Source organism: Geotrypetes seraphini, chromosome 8 (genome assembly GCF_902459505.1).
Source record: "Geotrypetes seraphini chromosome 8, aGeoSer1.1, whole genome shotgun sequence".
NCBI lineage: Eukaryota > Metazoa > Chordata > Amphibia > Gymnophiona > Dermophiidae > Geotrypetes > Geotrypetes seraphini.
Genome location: NC_047091.1, coordinates 166,561,153 through 166,584,251, shown reverse-complemented (window position 1 = coordinate 166,584,251; position 23,099 = coordinate 166,561,153). Strand labels below are relative to the sequence as shown.

At 43.0% G+C, this 23,099-nt stretch overlaps 1 long non-coding RNA gene across 2 annotated transcripts in view; it reads right to left on the bottom strand.

Moving 5' to 3' along the window:
- Nucleotides 1-2,055, bottom strand: part of LOC117364501 — a 189,452-nt gene extending 187,397 nt beyond the window's left edge. For both annotated transcript variants that reach the window (XR_004540261.1, XR_004540262.1), the window contains exon 1: nt 1,923-2,055. This is a non-coding gene — a long non-coding RNA (uncharacterized LOC117364501). The remainder of the gene's footprint in view (nt 1-1,922) is intronic.
- Between the last annotated feature and the right edge of the window lie 21,044 nt (nt 2,056-23,099).

Here is a 23,099-nt window from a genome sequence, read left to right as displayed (position 1 = left end):
ATAGAGAAATACATCCTTGGTCTTAGAAAAAACTTCGTAATCTCTTATAGCATTCACTATTATGTTTCTTTAAAATGATCACTATTCCATCATTTATCATAAGTATTCAATGTGTTTCAAAAAAGAAACGGGCACTTATCTCTTTGTCTTATATCTTCTGATATTACAAAATCACCGCAGGCTGCAGTTGAAACCAAGTGCCGATTTACTGCACTCAGGAAACTAGTTTAAATTTCATTTATAGACTTCATTTAGATATCCCGACAGGCCCTGTTTCGCGCATCCGCTGCATCAGGGGAATATCTGGCTTGGACCTGAGAAACACTGAGGTCTTTTTCTCCGGTTAAATATTATAAGAAACGTGGCATACAGTTTCTGATATTAGAAGTGTGGATGATATATCATTTAGGTGTGGATATATTGATTTAAGATATTCAGCTTGTACGGAAATATTTTTGTGCTCTATTCTAGGTGCAAGGTGGCATTCTATCCAAGGTGGCAAGGGGGGCCCCTTCTGGTGACTCAGACAGGCCGTGACCTGTTCGGGCCGCCGCGGGAGCGGACTGCTGGGCGGGATGGACCTATGGTCTGACCCGGCGGAGGCACTGCTTATGTTCTTATGTTATGTTCTTATGTTCTAGCCATTTTAGCGCGCACTAAACGCGAATGCGTCCATAGAATATAATTGGCACGCAACACAATAAGATAGCACACTCTTTCCAGCTACAGTGGCAAAATAACGCTCCGAATGCAGGAAGTCGGTTGGTTGGGCTGAGAACTTTTCAGCACCTCTCGTATGCCCATAAATGCCACATATCTGCCTAAGGGCCAAATTTTATAAGAGACGCCTACTGTTAGGTGCCTATCTTAATTAGTAAATTGGCTTCATGAGCTTTAACAAGCTCATAATAAAAAATTAATTAAGCGAGAGGTGCCTAACTTCTTAGGCACAATTCTACAAAAGATAGACGCCTAACGGCAAAGTAGGCGTGTTTAGGGGGTACAGAGTGACATAGGCGCCGCTAGGTGCGATTCTCTAAAGCAGCGGTTCCCAACCCGTCCTGGAGGACCACCAGGCCGATCGGGTTTTCAGGCTAGCCCTAATGAATATGCATGAGAGAGATTTGCATATAGTGGAAGTGACCGGCATGCAAATCTGCTCCACGCATGTTCATTAAAGTTGTCCTGAAAACCCGATTGGCCTGGTGGTCCTCCAGGACAGAGTTGAGAACCACTGCTCTAAAGGACTTGGGCACCTTTAATGTAGGCTTTTAAAACCCTGGCCTATATTACAGACTAGAGAATGACACGGTGACAGAATTCATCACCGTTCCCGTCCCCGCGGATAACCGCGGGAAACCATCATCATGTCATTCTTTAAGGAGAGAGGGAAGAATCAGAGTATGAATGGCCACAACCACTGACCCTCAAGCTTTGCTTTGAAGAATGCCTGTGTAGAAGGACTGAGGTTGAAACAGACACTACAGAATGACAGTCTCTGGTATGCAGAGCAGATATTGTGATGTCATAATGCCTCATTCTACCAGTGCCTAAGAGCCAATCACATCAGTGATGTCACAATGGCTTCATTATCCTTGGCTCACATAAGAATCAGAGTATGAATGAGCTCAGCCACTGACCCGCAAGCTTTGCTTTGAAAAATGCTGGTGTAGAAGGACCGAGGTTGAAATAGACACTAGAAAATGGCATGGGATTATTTCCCGCGGTTATCCACGGGGATGGTGATGAATTTTGCCACCGTGTCATTCTCTATTACAGACGCCTAAGCTTTAAGTTAGGCGCTGCTAGGCGTGATTCTGGAATGGGCGCCTAGACTGATTGGCATACAGTAGCCCCCCTCCCCCAACTTTAGGCACCTATCTGAACCTAAGTGCTAATCTATAATTATGCATATAACTTACTTGCTGACCAATATTCAGCTGGCGGAAATCAACGGCTTTCTAAACGCTGAATGTCACCAGCTAGATTAGACCCAGATATTCAGTGGCAGGACATTTCTGAGTGTCATGCAGTATGAACTTGTCATTTTTGAAAGCTAATAAAAAGAAAAAAAAGGAAATATGATAAATGTCCGTGCAATACAAACGAGATACCGAAATAGAATGGTTCATAGACAAAACCGCCGAAGACAAAGGCGTGCGCCGACAACTGAGCGCAAGACGGAAGCGCGCGCCGAAGAAAAAGAGTGTTTTTAGGGGCTCCGACGGGGGGTTTTGTTGGGGAACACCACCCCCCACTTTACTTAATACAGATCGCGGCGGTGTTGTGGGGGGTTTGGGGGGTTGTAACCGCCCTCATTATACTGGAAACTTAACTGTTTCCCTGTTTTTTAGGGAAAAAGTGGTTTTCAGTAAAATGTGGGGGGTTACAACCCCCCCAAACCCCTCACAATGCCCCCACAACGTGGCACGATCTGTATAAAGTAAAGTAGGGGGGTTCCCCCCCCATAACCCCCGTCGGAGCCCTTTAAAACAGTCATTTTCTTCAGCGCGCGTCTCCACATTGCGCTCAGTTGTCTGTGCGTGCCTTTGTCCCAGTGCGCTTTTGACCTGACACCTAATAGAATGGAAGAACATTCAGATAACATACATTTGATACAATATCTCATCAGTAATACCAATGAATAGCTAATAGACACAAATTAGAACACTCAAATAAGATATACGAGGGTCATTTCATAAACAATGCACAAATTGGCAACATTGGTGAGTGGATGATGTCATTGCAGTAAATCTTGTTTCACTTTCACTTCAGTGCTTGAAGCGGCAGGACGTGTGCTTAGGAGCTCTGTAGTGTACACAGGGCTAGATTCACTAACCCTCCGATCCGTGGGCGATTGGAGGCAGGCCGACCGATTTGCCAACCATCTGCATGCAAATGGAGGCGATCGGAGACATGCCCCCAACCAACTGCATGGATCGGATTGAGCCCTGACAGTAGTGAAGCAGCCTCCTGTCACTGCTGTCAGGGCTCCGATGGCTTTTTTTTTTTCTTCTTTTTTTTTAAATAAGCCGCAAAATATCAGGCAGAGCCGGGGCCTTTTTTTTTTTTTTTTTAAACTTTAACTTTTTTATTGTTTTTAGCCCTGCGAGCCCATGGTTTTAACCTGTTTTAAACCCGCGGGTTAAAACCATGGGCTCGCAGGCCGGGGAAGGGCAGGAGAGATTCGGGGAAGATTGGGGCAGAGCAGGGCGGCACTCGGGGGAAAGATCAGGGCAGAGCAGGGTGGTATTCAGGGGGAAGATCGAAGCAGAGCAGGGCGGCATTCAGGGGGAAGCAGGCAGGAAAGATTGCAGGGCTTCCAGTTGGAAAGACATTTACGACTGGTCCCCAGCAGTCGCTTCTTCGGTTGATCGGCCAGCCCAGTCAGATTGTGTTGTGTATCGCTGCCTTCCCTACTTCTGAATTTCCCTCCTCTCATTTGAATGCGCGGATCGGAGGATGGTCGGCAGAGAAGTAAGTGAATCGGGCCGGAGGGGAATTTGTTCGCTAAGGGGGGTCACAAAACGATCAGTACACGATCGGTTTGCTTTGTGAATCTAGCCCTAAAGAAGTGAGGTAGATAGGCCGCTGTCTAGGCCTACCTCGAATGAGACCTCGAACACTATATACTGGCTTCAATAAGTATATATTTATTTAATCATTCAATAACAGCTTACAAGAATAGATCATATAGTATATAGTGTAACAGAAGGTGTTACAGAAGGTGACCTCTAGGCCTAGAGGTCCTCTGATGTCTGTTCTGACCTCTGGCTCCTAAAGGCCTGGTTTTTATACATTTCTTAGTGGCCAACACCACGTTGGTTTACATCACATGATACATCCTTATTGGCTATTCTTACCTACGTCATGTTACATGTCTGCTCTGTTTTCCGTAAAGTCTACCTTTTCCCCGAAATGCCTGTTTCCCCACCATATTAGTATTTCCGAGCACAAGCCCCCCTCCCAACTTTGAACATCTCCGATACTTTCTATTAGATTATATTTCTTGTGAATTCTCTCTTCTGAGAATTCTGTCTTCTGACCACGGTCTGTTTATCTCTTCATGGTATCTGGTTGGGTGGGCCTTGGTGTAAAACCACAGCTAACCCACAGCCTCAGGACCTGTTGCTTTTTCTCTAGTTTTATTCCTACAGTAGCTAATTGAACTCATAAAACAGCGTATTTCTCCATCTTTGCATGCTCTTCAGTTAATGGTGAAATATCTTTCCATAGTTAATCTACTGTTTCTATCATCTGCAGAGATAGATAAGGTAGATGTCAGTTGCAGGGGGTGAGGGCAGCTTTTTCTGTAAAGAGAAAAGTGATCTTTGTCTTCTTTCCATCCCCCTCACCTGTCCAATGCCAGGACTTATCTTGGGATGTATCTCACTTCACCTGGCCAATGCCAGGACTTTATCGGGATCAGAGCTTCCATGCTCTATCCTTCTCCCTCTCTCATCCCCTCTTCAAAGCCCCTCCAGGTGGCTTTGACCCCTGTTCATTCGGTGAGGAGTTAGTTTGTATCAGAAACTGTTCATTAAGGGCCGGGGCTATGTGCTAGGAACTACCCATGGAAAAGGAAAGAGACAAGTACCCACCCTTGCTATGCTATCGAGGACAGAGCAGTATAACATGTCGCAGTGTACTTATTGCTTATAATACTAGGCTAAGCAGTCAATGATTCAGATTTTTGTGTAAAGCAGAAATCATGTAAGCATTTGAATGCTGCATTAAAATTTATACCTGCCGGGCTGTGATAGAAACATCAGCATAACTTACTGATGTAGTGGGGATAGGTGGTGACTCGTGGGAGGGGAAATCAGCTGCTGGTGTTTCATAGGGAGGTACATTAAAAATTAGCCAAGTCAAGATTATCAAAAATGTTGTGTATGGGTCTGTGTAGGGGTCTCTATTTCAACATTTGTGATAGTTCGGGCAACCAGGTATCTGCAGGGGTTCATAATTTAACCTGATACATTTTAATATATTCTCTCTTTATGGCTTCATCCTGTTATGAGCATATTACATCCAAAAGGGATGGCGGGATAAATTAACAAGTTAGATTATTTCCATGCTCTTCCAAAACAGCTGGGATCAGTGCAGACTCGGCTGGGTCCAGACGCCAGGGGTGAAAGTCCAGGTAACCACATCAAATCTTAGGTCATCATCCTTCAGCTGGGCTCATCATTTCTTCTTCACTGCAGTTCTCCTCAGCTTAGCAGCAAGAAAGAGAATGGAAAGAATCCAACTGGAGGGGAAAATAACTAGGGAGCTATTGTGGGAGTCAAAACAGGATGAAAATGCATAAAGTCACAATCAAGAAAAGCACATGAACTTGCAATAGGGCTGTTAGAAATAACTATGAACACATGAAAATATATATATGTACTAATACTGCATGAGTCCATAAAAGAGTTAAAGTGCAAATTAATAAGTCCATAATTAAAGCTGTAAAAGTTCAAGGTCATAAAGGTCATCCCGTCTTTGGTAGCAACAGTCAGGAAGTCTTCGCTGGTAAGTCTCGGCATTTATCCAGTTTCTTCTCCGGTAGCAAGATCCTTCCGTTGGGGCTCATCCGTCATCGGGGTTTCCTACGGCCGAACATCTTTCTTCCAACGATGATATTTCAAATAGCATTAGTCCATAATTATGCAAATAAGTCCTTAATAGACATTAAAAGGATGTAAACACGGATTCTCATGTAGCATACAGCTTCCTCTGATAGGCAATTGTCTTTGTGTAGTGATCCATAATTAATAAGGCAAAAATATCTGTACTGTATATATCATTTAACTTGTTTCCAACAATACCTGAGCAATATTACTAACAGGATAAGTACAGCGTTAAAAAAATGACATACAAAAGAAAACAAAAACTTATCTGCTTTAATTCAGATAGGCTAAGGTCTAATATATGTATTGGCTGAATTATATTTGTCAGCCTAAGGGAGTTATAGTTACAATGGCATATGATGTTCAAAGGACAGGAGTAATATGCTAAACATAAATATGAATTAGCAAAGAGTCAAACCCAAGCAAAAGGATGGCTAAGATATAGCCTTAAACATATTAACACCTAGGTTATATTGAAACATACTAAAATAAAGAGGATAAACCCTAAAAATTAAAATAAAATAGGATTTATGGGAAAAATGTCCTTCCCATGGGATTCTATTAAATCATGGGTTCAATTTTGTTTCTTTCACTAATATTCTGAATGTCAGTCAGCAAAAAGACCTAAACTACAGTATTTTGAATTCCAATCAATAGGACTGGATATTTCCTTCACCAACTTATTAGAAAAGTTCTTAAACAACAGTTAGAACCATTTTTTTTTTTTTTTATAATAAAGCCAAACGCTAATTGCATTGTGTTAAACCAAAAAGTATTTCTGCGTGTATCAGAGAATATGTAAGAAAAAGAAGAAGTAACATTTCTTTTACAAGTTCCAAGAAAAGGCAGAGAGAGAAAAACTGCTAGAAGTTTGTTTTTTTTTTTCCCTAAACTGTTATGATAAGTAAAGGAACAATAATTTCCCTTTTATATTGCTGTTAACCGTGCAATGGGTTAACAGTACAGTACATGAAGAAAGCAGAAGTTACTTTCGCTTCGGTGTGTTAGCATGACATTAATTAATATTACCATTTGGGATAGAAGCGGATCATAAGAACCCTATGCAATATGTTCCAGCTATTGTAGAGACATGAGTAATGAAAAAACAAAAAGAAAATAGCAACTAATAATTTCAAGTTAAAGAAATAGAGCACTACATTTCCCAGTGTCCTTAAACATAGACACATCAACCAGGAAGTAGCTCGATATGTTTGTGTAACGGGAAAAAAAGAAGAAGAAGCATAACTCCTTTCTTAAACTTTGATCACAGACAAAGAATAAGGTTTGAAATGGTTGTGGTGAGTAGTAAAAAATTAAATCTTCTTTCATTATATTGGTAATTATAGTGAGCGCTCATAAATGGAAATTCACTCGTATTTCCATAAACACTGAAGTTGACACAGGGCACAATACAACAGATAATGACTCATAGTAACATAAAAGACTGTAACACTGAAAAATAGACAGACATTAATTGCTAGCAAGTATTAAAGGAGACCCCCTCTTGTATAATTTATTTCATTTTATTTCTATTTAGAGTATTAGCTTTAGGTGTTCTCTTCGAGTGCACTGTAGTTTTTCCTAACTCTAGAAAACAAATGATCATTAGTAATGGGAAAAAGTGAGGTGATGGGAAACGCCCATAATAAAAATCCCAGACCTAGAAAGACAAAGGGTGCGTTTATTTTTATATTGTCAGTTATACTTAATGCCTGTCAGTTATTTGGGTAGACATAAACACTTGTCACGAATCCTTCCTATTTACGTACACTATCCTTATATATTCCCTTCATTTCCACTCCCACATAACACTTTCTATTGAAAACGATAGTGATCCAAATCATTTCTGTAATTGCGTTCTTCTCTTTCTCAAAAACAATCCTTTATAATCCAGCAAACTTATATGAAATAAATAATTGTTTAATGAAAGCTTATGGTAACATTGAAACGCAGTTAAAAATATATACTTCCTCTTTCAGTCTCATTCACTCTCATCCCCCTCACCCCCCCAATTTTTTTTTTTTTTTCGGTCGTGACCACAAAAGAACAGGAAACAAAAAACCCACGAGAGCAATGCTTTCGCTGTCTCACAAAGCGCCATATGTTACACAGGTCAGTACACAAGCGACAGCTAGCATAAACGGAAGAATAAAGGAAGCCTGTAGACAGCATGACAAGCTGAAAATATTACAGTAAAACACAGACTCAGAGCTATGCCAAGGCGAGAAGACCCCTCTTGTTAGTAGCAAAGAAATAAACCCATAAAAACAGAACTAAGAAGCCAAAACCCATACAGAATAGTGGCCATACATGATAAAACTAGACGCAATAGGAATTTCAGGTAAAGTTCATAACTGGTTCCAAGGCTTCCTTAAAACTAGAACATACAGAGTCAAATCTAAAGACATTCTATCAGAACCATGGTCCAATCCATGTGGAGTACCACAAGGCTCTCCCCTCTCTCCCACACTTTTCAACCTATTCATATCCTCCCTAGGCACCACCCTAGACACCCAAAATATTACTTCTTTCAGCTACGCAGACGACATAACCATCCTCCTTCCATTCGACATACACAACCCAATCTCCACAGAACGCCTGAAAACTACATTAGAAACAGTGGATAAATGGATGACAGATCACAAGTTGAAGTTGAACTCTGACAAAACCAAATTCTTATTACTAGAGAAGGACAAAAAACCATCCCTAACAGAACTGGAAGTAAACTCAATCAAGTACCCTATACAGAACTCCCTTAAAATCCTAGGAATACATTTAGACAGATGCTGCACAATGCAAACACAAATCCTAAAAGTCACCCAAAAAGCATTCTTCACAATGCGAAATTTAAGAAAAATCAGGAAATTCTTTAACAAAGACCAATTCAGAATCATTGTCCAATCCCTTGTGCTAAGTATTGTCGACTATTGCAACAGCCTCTACCTACCTTGCCCGACCAACACAATAAAAAACTACAGACCATCCAGAACACAGCCCTCAGACTCATATACTCACTCAGCAAATACGACCACATTACCAATGCATACCTAGAATCTCACTGGCTACCAATAAAAGCAAGAACACAATTCAAACTCTACTGTCTCATTTTCAAAGTAACCCATGGCACGGCACCCAATTACCTAATTAATCGTTTCCATCACTATCAACCACCAAGAAGAAGGAGAACACAGAACCTTTTCACCTATCCACCACTCAACGGAACTTGTCGTAAGAAACTATACGACAACCTCCTGGGGACACAGGCAGCAAAAATAGACTCTGACATCTCAAAATTACTGACCAAAACAACAGACATAAAAGAGTTCCGCAAAGAAATAAAAAACACTACTGTTCAAAAAAATATCTCCCATCACTCTAACCACCACCCAATGAGTTCCCAACCAACGACTTCGGAAACACCCATCTATACTATCTCTTTGTCTGTGACCTAAAATGTAATGTAACTCTTCTACTGTACACCCGATTTAAACGATCGAGTTGCCATGTATCACCTCTGCAAAATACACTATCTTCTGTTATATGTAATAACTTATATGACAAGTATTATCTTCTGAGAACTTGAAGTATCATAACTCTTTACTGTTACTGTAATATACTCCTATCCTGAAATGTAATTCTACTGGAAATGTCCAGATATCTTCTATAATGTAATCCGCCTAGAACCGCAAGGCACAGGCGGAATAGAAATCCCTAATGTAATGTAATGTAATAATACTACATCATAAGGGGCTAGGTAACACAAAGCACAATACAGAGAAGAGGTGTATACTTTCGGCTCAACAATGGTAGGAAATATGGGGGCAAAAGGAGGAACAGGATTGTCTAAGCAACCGCTTAACAGAAGATCCAACGGGAACAGACAAGAGAAAGAGAAGCTAGGGCCAGGGGCACAAGACAAATAACTCTGGCTAGCACTGGCAGCCAGAGAAGTATAAGACAAGGGGATTCCTAAGGTCAGCAAGAGCAGGGGGCGAAATCAGACATAGCGGGCTCCGAGACAAAAACACTACTTAAGCACAGTTTCCTGGAAAGTGGGGGAAGGTGGGGAACGGGGTGCATTGCTGTTGAATAGTTTCACAGATATCATCTAATGCCTGAGAGAAAGTGGCCCACGGGACAGGGGAGTAACGACCAGTATGTGTTGTAAGAGTGCGATCTGCTTGCCATTGCACTTGGTGTGCAACGGAAGGTGGAAAGATAGGACTAGGGTTAAGAGTATATGCTGCGGAGAGCAAAGGGGCAGTGAACAGTGGCAGAGAGCAATACAAACAGGAGGACTGAGACGCTAGCATAAAAAGCGGCAACATGGGAGAAATAAACAATATATCCAACTACAAAGTGTACAAACTAATGAGTTTAAAAATAAAACTAATAAGAATACTTACAAAATGATTCAATGTGATCACAGAAGAGCAGGTACCTTCGTAGCAATAACTCAGGTGTGGCCAGAGACCACAGAAACAGCATAACCACCAGTCAAAGCTGGGTCAACAGTCACACCATAACAGTGATAGTTTGATATAGCAGAGGAAATGTCAGGCGTGGCCCAAGACCACAAGAAATAAAGAAAAGAATTTAACCAGCAATTGAATCCGTGTCTGTACCCCAAAAAAAAATTATTGTTCAAAGGAGAGTATAAGAGAGGGTACATAAGTGGAAGTGTTAGTAAGTGACAATACAGCTGCGCTGGACTATACCTAAATACCGGCTACACGACCCACCGGTAATTGATTAACTGCTAATTACCTACGTATATATACATCAACTACGCCCTAAACTAGAGGCTGACTACACAACCCGCTAACCATTCTGACTCCTATCCTATTCTGACTCCTATCCTAACCTATGGACTGACTACCACCCACCAGTCATAAACATATATACATCCTAATTCCTAAACTATTCCTAAGCTATGGACTGGCTACCACCACCAATCAATTCTTAAACAATTCCTAAACTATGGACTGGCTACCACCCACCAGTTAAAACCATATATACACATATCTGTATATTCGGACTCATAAACTATCAATTATAAACCATAAATTTTGGACCATAGACTGACTATCCAACCTGCCAGTCTATACAGGACCCGTAGGACAGCTAGGGATGGTAGCCCGGTCCCAGGCGAATAGACATGAAATCCTGCACCAGGGTCCGGGATAGTCCAAAGCTGACGCCACAGGGCCTGTGTAACGACAAACAAACAGGATTAGTAAGAACAGAGAAAGCAGTGTTTAAGACAGACCACATTCCATTGCTGGCTTTAAACTAGAAAAAGAAAGAAAAAACCGCATAAAAGGGGAAGTAAAATAACACAGCAAATCTGCAAGAAAATAAGGAAGTTTAGGTAGAGACACTGCATAAGTACAAGCAGGCAACCCAGAAACACACTTTTGGCCAAAAGTAATGGAGAGGCAATCTGACAAGCAGAGTATAGGCCTTCAATCCAGAGAGGTCTCTAAAGGGGCATGTTCCCTTTATTTCAACGTCGGGGTTCACCACTGAGGTAGATAGGCCGCTGTCTAGGCCTACCTCGAATGAGACCTCGAACACTATATACTGGCTTCAATAAGTATATATTTATTTAATCATTCAATAACAGCTTACAAGAATAGATCATATAGTATATAGTGTAACAGAAGGTGTTACAGAAGGTGACCTCTAGGCCTAGAGGTCCTCTGATGTCTGTTCTGACCTCTGGCTCCTAAAGGCCTGGTTTTTATACATTTCTTAGTGGCCAACACCACGTTGGTTTACATCACATGATACATCCTTATTGGCTATTCTTACCTACGTCATGTTACATGTCTGCTCTGTTTTCCCTAAAGTCTACCTTTTCCCCGAAATGCCTGTTTCCCCACCATATTAGTATTTCCGAGCACAAGCCCCCCTCCCAACTTTGAACATCTCCGATACTTTCTATTAGATTATATTTCTTGTGAATTCTCTCTTCTGAGAATTCTGTCTTCTGACCACGGTCTGTTTATCTCTTCATGGTATCTGGTTGGGTGGGCCTTGGTGTAAAACCACAGCTAACCCACAGCCTCAGGACCTGTTGCTTTTTCTCTAGTTTTATTCCTACAGTAGCTAATTGAACTCATAAAACAGCGTATTTCTCCATCTTTGCATGCTCTTCAGTTAATGGTGAAATATCTTTCCTTAGTTAATCTACTGTTTCTATCATCTGCAGAGATAGATAAGGTAGATGTCAGTTGCAGGGGGTGAGGGCAGCTTTTTCTGTAAAGAGAAAAGTGATCTTTGTCTTCTTTCCATCCCCCTCACCTGTCCAATGCCAGGACTTATCTTGGGATGTATCTCACTTCACCTGGCCAATGCCAGGACTTTATCGGGATCAGAGCTTCCATGCTCTATCCTTCTCCCTCTCTCAGAAGGGAAAGACATGGATACGGTTCAATCAGTTCAATTTGAAACAATGTGAAAACAAAGAATTTTGTGCCTGCAAATTGGCATTTAATGAAATAAGAGGTTCATAGACAACCCCGCGAAAGACAAAGGCGCGTGCCGACAACTGAGCGCAAGACGGAGGTGCGCGCCGAAGAAAATTACAGTTTTTAGGGGCTCCGACGGGGGGTTTTGTTGGGGAGCCCCCCCAGTTTACTTAATAGAGATCGCGCCGGCGTTGTGGGGGGTTTGCGGGGTTGTAACCCTCCACATTTTACTGTAAACTTAACTTTTTCCCTAAAAACAGGGAAAAAGTGAAGTTTTCAGTAAAATGTGGGGGGTTACAACCCCCCAAACCCCCCACAATGCCCCCACAACGCAGCGCGATCTCTATTAAGTAAAGTGGGGGGGGGTTCCCCCACACACACCCCTTGTCGGAGCCCTAAAAACAGTAATTTTCTGTGGTGCGCGCCTCCGCGCTGCGCTCAATTGTCTGTGCGCGCCTTTGTCCCGGCGCGCTTTTGACCTGACACCGAAATAAGATAACACTCTTTTCAGCTACAGTGGCAAGTTAACAGCTCAGAATTCAGGAAGTTGTTTGGTTGGACTGAGAACTTTTCAGCACCCTCTGGTATGTAGCCAAGAGGATGGATGCAATTGCTATATACGGAGGTGTCAATATGAGTAAGAACAGTCAATTAGGATAAAACAGATCGGTGGCTTAATTGAAGGAAAAAGGAAATGGTCTAAGTTACAGGCCACACTTATTGCATTCTACCTAGAAAACTATCACACGTTAGTAAAAGCGCCTCTCAATTTTACTTCAAAAGAACCTGATTTATCACTGTTAATTCATTTGTCATGGATGCACAAAAAAATCCCACCGCAGGAGCACTAAAGCCTGATCTAAGACCGTCACGTTGATCATGCAGTTGCCAGCAGAGAACTAACTCCATACATTACACCAGTAACCAATGGGAAAGGTGCTTATGCTTCCATTATTATTTAGTGCTATAATTATAGCTTCATTGCTCACTGGGATGAAGGTCTTTGATCAGATCTTTTTTTTTTTTTTTCTTATTGCTGACTTGTTCTACGATGTGCTCTTTTCTGTGGAGATTTAGGCTGCGGCTTCCTCAGATTCTGTGCATGACATCCAAATAAGCCAACGTCAAGATAAGTCTGCCTAGTTCCGTGGGGAAGCGTAATAAAGTTTCCTTTATACTGTCTCTCTTTTTAAGCAAAGCTCGTGCAGGGCACAGCCAGAGTCATCCTGCCCCCTGACTTTGATCCAGATTGGGGGGCAGTTTGGGAAATGGAACGTGGAACGCATCACTGGTGCCAACAAATCAGGGCCACGCCACTAGGTGTGTAACGCATCCAGTTATCACCGGGCAAAATCGCCTGGGTAAAACGCGGACCTCGCGGATCTTAACTGCACGTCCTTAAAATTCTGAGGTTCGTGCCATTTGTAGTCTCAGCATAGGTTATACACTTTAGCTCTGACGGATCCTAATGCTTTTCCCTCCCTACGCTGAGACTAAAAGTGGCACAGACCTCAGGGCAAAAGTTTTGCCACTTTTAGTCTCAGCGTAGGGAGGGAAAAGCATTAGGATCCGTCAGAGCTACAGTGTCTGTCAGAGCCATAACCTATGCTGAGACTAAAAGTGGCACGGACCTCAGATTTTTAAGATCCGTGAGATCCGTGTTTTACCCCTTCCCCGCCTTGTCTAAATTCCTCCTCCTCTCTGCTCCTCTCCCCCAGCCACCCCCACGAGTTTCGCCTTCCGTCTTTTCCAAGTGCTTCCATTTTCTCCTCACTAGTTTACATCCAATGACATTCAAATAAATAGGCCCTGTCAACAGACCCCAGTCCTGGAAAAAGATGGTGTCAGTGTGATTTATGGCACTATCTACAGGGGAGCCCTCTTTGCGCTTTGTTTGCATCAGCTGAAATACCACCACCCCGGCCCGCAGCGCGCATGAGGCTACAACAAACAACTGCGTGACCCCGAGAAGCTTCTTGCCCTTGACAGAACCCCACGTTGCATTAAAGATCATTCTCTTGGCTTTCCTTTTAACATCCGTGTAGTATAGCATTAAAGGGGGAACAGGCTTAGTAACTTATTGCTGACAGAAAAGACATTGATATTCATCTTTGAAATCTCAGTTTGAAAGAAGGCGAGAGAGAAAAACTGCCCTGCGTGAATGAAATGTGCATGCACAGCAATTATGGTTTTGTTTCCCGTCTTCGCGGAAGAGTGATGAACTATCAGAGGCTGCAAAAAAAAAAGCCGGCGGTCTCAACTTCTTTTGCATGCACACAAATCAGAGATCCTCATTATTGGAAACCTGGGCTCTGGCTTCAGTAAAGCTCACGCGCACACGAGCCTGCAAAAGCTTTCTGCCAATTTATCGTGCAGAGAAATTGGTGGCTTTCTACTCAAATAAATATTCCAGAGCCTGCTGAGTGTGACACATAATAGAGATGTACGGAGCAATTTTACTTAACATCTGCTAATGTGACATTCGGCAGCTAGTAGGATTTAATGAGGTTGAATCAACATTGTCATCCAGACAACTTACTTAAAACGCAGAAGAGCGAGAGCAGAGTGCGTGTGCCCGGATCTGAGGACTGTTCATTGTGTTAAAAAGCATCGCTTCTCATTTTTAGGCTAGCGGTTTTGTATTTACGGTCATGATTTTCATTTAACTGCCATCATCCAACACGTTCAGAGCCAGTTTCAAGGTCGGTTTAGGCTGCAACCTAAGCTGGGTCAACCTTTTAACCATGCTGAAAACCAGTTTGCAAAGCGGCACGTGACAAAACAAAAAAAGATAGCTGTATTCTGTGCAGATGGTGCGTTTTACCCGGACCAAGATGTCAAGCTGTTTGACAGTTGTCACACATTATGATGAAATGTGGAGAGTGTGGCACAGTGGTCACCGTCTCAGCACCCTGAGGTTGTGGGTTCAACCCCCCACTGCTCCTTGTCGCTTAATCCCCCCATTGCGCCAGATACATTAGATAAGATTGTGAGCCCACCAGGACAGACAGGGGAAAATGCTTGAGTACCTGAATAAATTCATGTAAACCATTCTGAGCTCCCTTGGGAGCACAGTATAGAAAATTGAATAAATAAATAGTGTAAAAAATTTCAGGCTCTGATAACCAGAGCTGGTATTGTGACATCATAATTCCTCATTCCACCAATGCCTATGAGCCAACCTCATCAGTGATGTCATAATGGCTTGATTGTCCCATACTTTTACTGCATTTTGATTTCTAGAGTGGCGCAGTGGTTAAAGCTACAGCCTCAGCACCCTGAGGTTGTGGGTTCAAACCCACGCTGCTCCTTGTGACCCTGGGAAAGTCACTTAATCCCCCCCAGGTACATTAAATAAATGCTTCCGTACCTGAATAAATTCATGTAAAACCATTCTGAGCTCTCTTGAGAGAACAGTATAGAAAATTGAATGAATAAATAAATATGCTAGGTTGGGGGGGGGCAGCCCCTCCAACAAAGCATTGTTCATGTTAACTGGATTTTCAGGTGCTTTTTTTTTCATCTTATTTGACATATTAATTCTTTTGTGTAAACATTGTCTCTCAGATTTCATATATGATGCCCAAAGTTTGGCATGCTCCAGAGATGCGCTAATGAGCTGTTAACCAACAATAACTGGACGCTAACAACCAATTATTGACAATTGGCACCAATTAGGATTTGCACATGTATCTTGCTGCATGCTTTTCTACAACACTGGCGGGCTGATTCTATAAAGGGCACTTAACTTACCCCCCTCCTTTATAAAGCCAAGCTAGCATGTTTAGTGTCAGCCGTGGTGGTAACAGCTCAGACGCTTATAGGAATTCTATGAGCACTGGAGATGTTACCGTGGCAGCTGGCGCTAAAAGCGCTAGCACGGCTTTGTAAAGGAGGGGGGTTGATTGGCAAAATAATAGCCCCAATAATTGGTTTTAAAAAATCGAATTGGACGATAGGTGCCTATCCGATTCTATAAAAGCCAGGCACCTATTGCAATGTGCTTAGTGATGGAGTGTGAGTTAGGCACCGCTAAGCGCGATTCGCCAAAAACGTAGATGCCTAAAATGTAGGCCTTTGAAACCATCGCCTACAGTTCAGGTACCTACGCTTTTACATAGGCACCGCTAGCCGTGATTCCTAGAGCTAAAGATGAATCATCCCCGGCTTCAAAATCTACTGCACAAAATCTAGCAAATTTCTTTGTAAAAAAAAAAGAAAAAAGTCAAAAAAATTAGACAGAATATTAAAACGAATACAACTTCTTACAAGGCTGGTGAGGAATAAATCACTCTCCCTGTCTCAAAATGTACCAACTTCAATTTTCCGTCCTTGGAAGATCTTAAAAGACTGCTCTTGACTCTTAAACCCAAAGGGACAAATTCAGACTCAATCCCCCCTTTTTCTCTTAAAGCATCACTTCTCTTTCTTTGGTCCATATATTCAAACTCTGTTCAAAAACAGTTTAATCTCAGGATCCATTCCTCAAGAATGGAAAGAATCATTAATTCGCCCCATCATTAAGAATCATGGCGACTCGGCTGCAGATGAAGTAAACTGCCGTCCAATAGCTAACATTCCCTTCCTTGCTAAATTAACAGAAAAGGTAGTTTTTAAGCAAATAACTGATATTATTGGGAAAAAAATCTCATGTTTTACACCCCAGCCAGACTGGCTTTCGAACCAATCACTCGACAGAACATTCCATGCTAGGCTTAACCACCAGCATTCGATACTTCTTGGAACATCACAAGTCTGTTCTTCTGATCTTTCTAGATCAGGGTGTCAAAGTCCCTCCTCAAGGGCCGCAATCCAGTTGGGTTTTCAGGACTCCCCCAATGAATATGCATGAGATCTATTTGCATGCACTGCTTTCAATGCATATTCATTGGGGAAATCCTGAAAACCTGACTGGATTGCGGCCATCGAGGAGGGACTTTGACACCCCTGCTCTAGATTTATCCTCGGCCTTTGATACCATTGACCATCATCTACTTATTAACAGATTAGCTTCTATCGGTATCTCCGATCAGGTATTATGTTAGTTCCAGTCTTACTTTTCTGAATCGTTTTGCAAAGGTCACATTTAACAACTCCACCTCAAGCAGCTTTCCTAATTCTTATGGAGTTCCGCAAGGTTCTATTCTCATACAACTCCTGCATCCTCTGAATTCAAAAGACCCTACTGACAACAGTAATATAAACATTACATTACATTAGTGATTTCTATTCTGCCATTACCTTGAGGTTCAAGGCGGATTACAAAAGGAGTTATCTGGCCATTTCCAGAAGAATTGAAGAGTAGAGCGAGTTGCTTCAGAGAATTGGGATGAGTCTTGCGGTGTTAGTTTGTCTTCAAGGATTTCTTGAATAGGATGGTTTTTATTTCCTTTCTGAACGATTTTTAGTCTGGGGTCGTTATCAGTAAATCGGATATCGTACAGTTTTTTTTTCGTTTGACGCCTCTGATTGGGGGATGCGTGAGCGGATTGTGGGTTCTCCTATGTCTGGTTGAGGTAGTTTGGATTACACCAAATTGGAACAATTTATTCAATGGCTCAGAGACAACATACTGGCACTAAATAAACCAAAATCAACGACAATGTTGTTCCCGTGGAAAGATGACCTTACACTGCCACCTCAAATCACTTTAGATAAAATCCCACTACAAACTGTTAAGTCCACAAAGATCTTAGGAGTAACCCTAAATCACAAACTCTCCTATCACGATCAAATTAGCTCTGTAGTGAAATCATGTTTTTACAAACTGCGACTAATCAGATTACTATCAAAAATATTAGATCCAGCAGCTTTAAGCATTTTGATCCACTCCCTTATAATATCAAGACTGGACTATTGCAACTCATTATTTAAAGGTATTTCCCAGAAAGAACTTAAAAGGCTACAAATAATTCAAAATACAGCTAAATCATCACAAACTCAAAAAGATTTGACCACGTGACCCCCCTCCCCTCCTGAAAAACGCTCATTGGCTTCCAATATCTTACAAAATTACCTACAAAATAGCACTACTGATTTTCAAAGTCCGACTCACAAACTCTCCGATATTCCTTGACCACCTTCTCATACCTTATACTTTATCGAGAACACTAAGGGCTCCTTTTACGAAGGTGCGCTAGGGCCTTAACGCGCAAAATAGCGCGTGCTGAATTGCCGCACGCGCTAGTCGCTACCCGCCTCCTTTTGAGCAGGCGGTAGATTTTCGGCTAGCGCGCACTATAGCGTGCGCTAATCCGGTGCGTGCGATAAAAACGCTAGCGCACCTTCGTAAAAGGAGCCCTAAGATCAACAGAACAGAATCTGCTTACCGCCCCCTCTCTGAAAAATTATTGGCACAAGGCGGGCACCAATTTTTTCTGCGACAAGCCCCCAGCTTTGGAACGCCCTACTGGGACACCTACGTAATGAAACAGCATTGAATCGATTCAAAGGCTCCCTAAAAAGCTTTTTATATAGGGATGCCTCTGAGACTTAACTTTGCTGAATACGAGCACTTTTACGCTCATAAGTAAGCCAAACTAAGTAATGTAGTGGGCAAATGCACAACAGACGAAGATTCAATGCCCGACAACATGATGCACGACCTACTCCTGCTGGAGCGCTGGTCTAGGACATGGCAACTCAACTTCAAAGCCAAAAAATGCAAAATTATGCACCTGGGCAGCCAAAATCCATGCAAGTCTTATACCCTTAATGGCGAGATCCTAGCAAAAACGGTAGCAGAACGAGACTTGGGGGTAATCGTCAGTGAGGACATGAAGTCTGCCAATCAAGTGGAGCAGGCTTCATCCAAGGCAAGACAAATCATGGGTTGCATACGAAGGGGTTTCGTCAGCCGTAAGGAGGAAGTCATTATGCCATTGTATAGATCCATGGTGAGGCCCCACCTGGAATACTGTGTGCAATTTTGGAGGCCACATTATCGCAAGGATGTGCTGAGACTGGAGTCGGTGCAGAGAATGGCCACCCGGATGGTCTCGGGACTCAAGGATCTTCCGTACGAAGAACGACTTGACAAATTACAGCTATACTCACTCGAGGAGCGCAGAGAGAGGGGAGACATGATCGAGACATTCAAGTATCTTACGGGCCGCATCGAGGCGGAGGAAGATATCTTCTTTTTCAAGGGTCCCACGACAACAAGAGGGCATCCGTGGAAAATCAGGGGCGGGAAACTGCGAGGTGACACCAGGAAATTCTTTTTCACTGAAAGAGTGGTTGATCGCTGGAATAGTCTTCCACTACAGGTGATTGAGGCCAGCAGCGTGCCTGATTTTAAGGCCAAATGGGATCGGCACCTGGGATCTCTTCACAGGGCAAAGGTAGGGGAGGGACATTAGGGTGGGCAGACTAGATGGGCCGTGGCCCTTATCTGCCGTCTATTTCTATGTTTCTATGTTTCTATATCATTCTTCAGCCTTAATGATCAAACCCCTTTCTCTTAAACCTGCCCTGTTGGGCTGCTCTTATTGTTTGTTCTTTCTTTGCTATAACATTTGTAGTTCCTCCCTCTTCTCCTTTTGTATCAGTTACGTTATTTTATAAGTTTGTCCAAATTTTGTACATGTACATTACTGCTCCCCTGTTTTTAGATTTGTAATATGCTTTGAAATTATGACAATATGTGTATATCAAATTTTAAATAAAACTTGAAGCTTAAGAACTGCCATATTGGGACAAAGGTCCATCAAGCCCAGGTGCTGGTATATAAGCCCAACTTCCGGTATATAAGCCCAGACCAAAGGTCCATCAAGCCCAGTATTCTGTTTCCAACAGTGATTAACCCAGGTCACAAGCACCTGGCAAGTTCCCAAGGAGTAAAACAGATTCTATGCTGCTTAACCTAGAAAAAAGGAGTAGATTTTCCCAAGTCCATCTTAATAATGGCTTATGGACTTTTCTTTTGGAAATTAATGAAACCTTTTTTAAACCCTGCTAAGCAAACTGCTTTCACCACATTCTAGAGCAATGAATTCCAGAGTTTAATTAGACATCGAGTGAGGAAATATTTTCCCTGGTTTGTTTTAAACCTACTACTTATTAGTATCACTGCATGCCCCCTAGTCCTAGTATTTTTGGAAAGAGTAAACAAGCAATTCACATCCACTCCATTCTGTATTTTATAGACCTCTATCTCCCCTGGACTATCTTCTCTGCAGGCTGAAGAACCCTAGCTACTTTAGCTTTTCCTCATATGGAAGTCATCCCATCCCTTTTATCATTTTCATCACCTTTCTCTGTATCTTTTCTAATTCCAATATGTCTAGTTTTTTCAGATGTGGCAACCACAATTGCATACAGTATTCGAGTGCTGCAGGGATCTGCATTGCCACAGGTTGTGGTCAGGGCCGGGTTAAAGGGTAGGCACATGCCTCGGGCCCAAAAATATAAGGGGGGCCCCAGGGCTGGTGTTAGGGGGGGAGCAAACAGGGTAATGGGCTTATGACTGCCTGGTGAGGTGAACTCAGGTCAGCTTCCCTCTCTTCCACTCCCTTGCTGCACTTTGCCCTCAAGTGAACTGAACCCAGGCCATGGGACTCTAACACTGCATGCGCTGGCTTCCCTTCTCCTCCCAAACAGGAAGTTACATCATGAGGGAGAGGGAGGAGAAGGGAAGCCAGCACGCGTAGTGTTAGAGTAAAATGAACCCAGGCCGCGGGACTCTAACACTGCGCGTGCCAGCTTCCCTTCTCCTCCCTCCCCTCATGATGTAACTTCCTGTTTCAGAGAAGAAGGGAAGCCAGTGTGCGCAATGTTAGAGCCTCATGGCCTGGGTTCAGTTCGCTTACGGGCTGTGGGCAAGAGGGCAGAGGGGGAGTTTAAGGGAGGGAAGCTGACCTCACTTCACCAGGCAGTCAGGGGGGAGGGGAAATGCTGGACCATGGGAGGGAGGAAAAGGAAAGGAGACATGCCAGACCAGGGGCAAGGAAGGAGGGAGGGAGAGAAAATGTCAGATAATGGAGGGGTATGGAGAGATAGAAGAGAAGGATAGCAGAAAGATGCCAGGGCATGGGGGGAGGGAAGGTAAACTAAGGAGACAGATGCCAGACCAGAGGGGAAGAAAGGAGAGGAGATGCCAGAGTATGGAGGGGGAGGGGGAGATAGGAGAGAGATGCTAGGCCATGGGTTTGAGTGGGAAGGAAGGAAGGAAAGGAGAAGAGAGAGATGCCAGAGCATAGGGGAAGGGGTGGGGACAGAAAAATGGAGAGGGATGAAGTTGAAATGAATCATGTACTAAGGAGAGAAGGGGCACAGGACAGACAGTTTATTGAAGGGACATAGAGAGGGAAGATATCATATGGATGAGAGAGAGAGAGAGGGCAGACACTGGATGGAAAGGGCAGATAGGGTGGACAGTAGATGGAAGGGGTAGAGAGAGGGGGACATGTTGAATGGAAGTGTGGGGGGGCAGATATTGAATGGAAGGGGGATGAGAGAGGGGAGCAGACACTGGAAATAAGTGGAGAGGATAAAGGAAAAAGGGCACATGCTGGATTGGGGGAAGAGGATAGAGTTAGATACTGGAAGGGGTGAGGGAAAGAGGTGACAAGCTATAGGTAGACACAATGTAAGAGGGAAATTGAGGACTGAATAGTAAGAGAGAATTTAGACAGAGGCAGAAAATACATTGAGAAGGAAGACCAGGGAAGAACAGGAGGAAGGGAGCGGAGAGAGACAGATACCAGACCTGGGATGAGGTAAGGAGGAAGGAGACAGATACCAGATCTGAGGGGAGGAAAGGAGGAAAGAGAGAGATGCTAAAATCTGCTGGGAGGGAGGGAGAGATAGAAGGAAAGAAGACAGATGCCACACCATTGGGGAAGCAGAGAGAAGTAGATGGGGGAGGGGAGGGAGAGATGGGAGGGAGAAGCACACAGTTTCTGGAAGAAGCATAGAAAGAAAACAGATGCCATATGGAAGAGGCAGAGAGAGGGCAGACAGTGGATGGAAGGAAGAGAATGACGAGAAGATGAGGAAAGCAGAAACCAGACAACAAAGGTAGAAAAAAATTTTCTATTTGTTTTATTTATTTATTTTTGCTTTAGGATAAAGTATTACTGTATCTGTGTTGATAATCACTTATTAACAGAAAATGAAAATAAGCTGATCCTGTTTATTGGACTAATTTTAATACAGTAGACTTGTGTGCCTAGGGGCCCTCGACAAATGGTTGTGGTAAGAGCAGATAGCGTAGCTGGTTTTAAGAAAGGTTTGGACAATTTCCTGGAGGTTATTGAGAAAGACATGGGGGAAGCCACTGATTGCCCTGGATGGATAGCACAGAATGTTGCTACTATTTGGGTTTTTGCTAGGTACTGGTGACCTGTATTGGCCACCGTGAAGATGGGATACTGGGCTTGATGGACCATTATAGACCCAGTATGGCTATTATGTTCTTACATGAGCCAAGTATAGGACAATCAAGCCATTGTAACATCACTAATGAGGTTGGCTCTGAAGCACTGTGGAATGAGGCATTATGACATCACAATCTCAGCTCTGGAATGTTGCTCTCGTAGAAGTTCCGGAATCTTGCTATTCTTTGAGATGCTGGAATGTTGCTACTCTTTGGGTTTTGGCCAGGTACTAGGGACCTGGATTGGCCACCGTGAGAACGGACTACTGGGCTTGATGGACCATCTGTCTGACCCAGTAAGGCTATTCTTATCTTCTTATGTTCTTTATCTTACTGGCTCTTCTGTCCTTACATAACTTATTTCTTTTCAGTATCTTCTTGTGATACAATTAATGACTGTATTTGTTTGCTTGCTTACACATTTCCAATTTCCTTCACTTATTCACTCTTCAGGTACTCAAGCATTTTTCCCTGTCTGTCCCATTGGGCTCACAATCTATCTAATGTACTGGGGCAATGGGGGGATTAAGTGACTTGCCCAGGGTCACAAGGAGCAGCTTGGGTTGAACCCACAACCCCAGGGTGCTGAGGCTGCAGCCTTAACCACACCCACACACCCCTGCATTAGGCTTT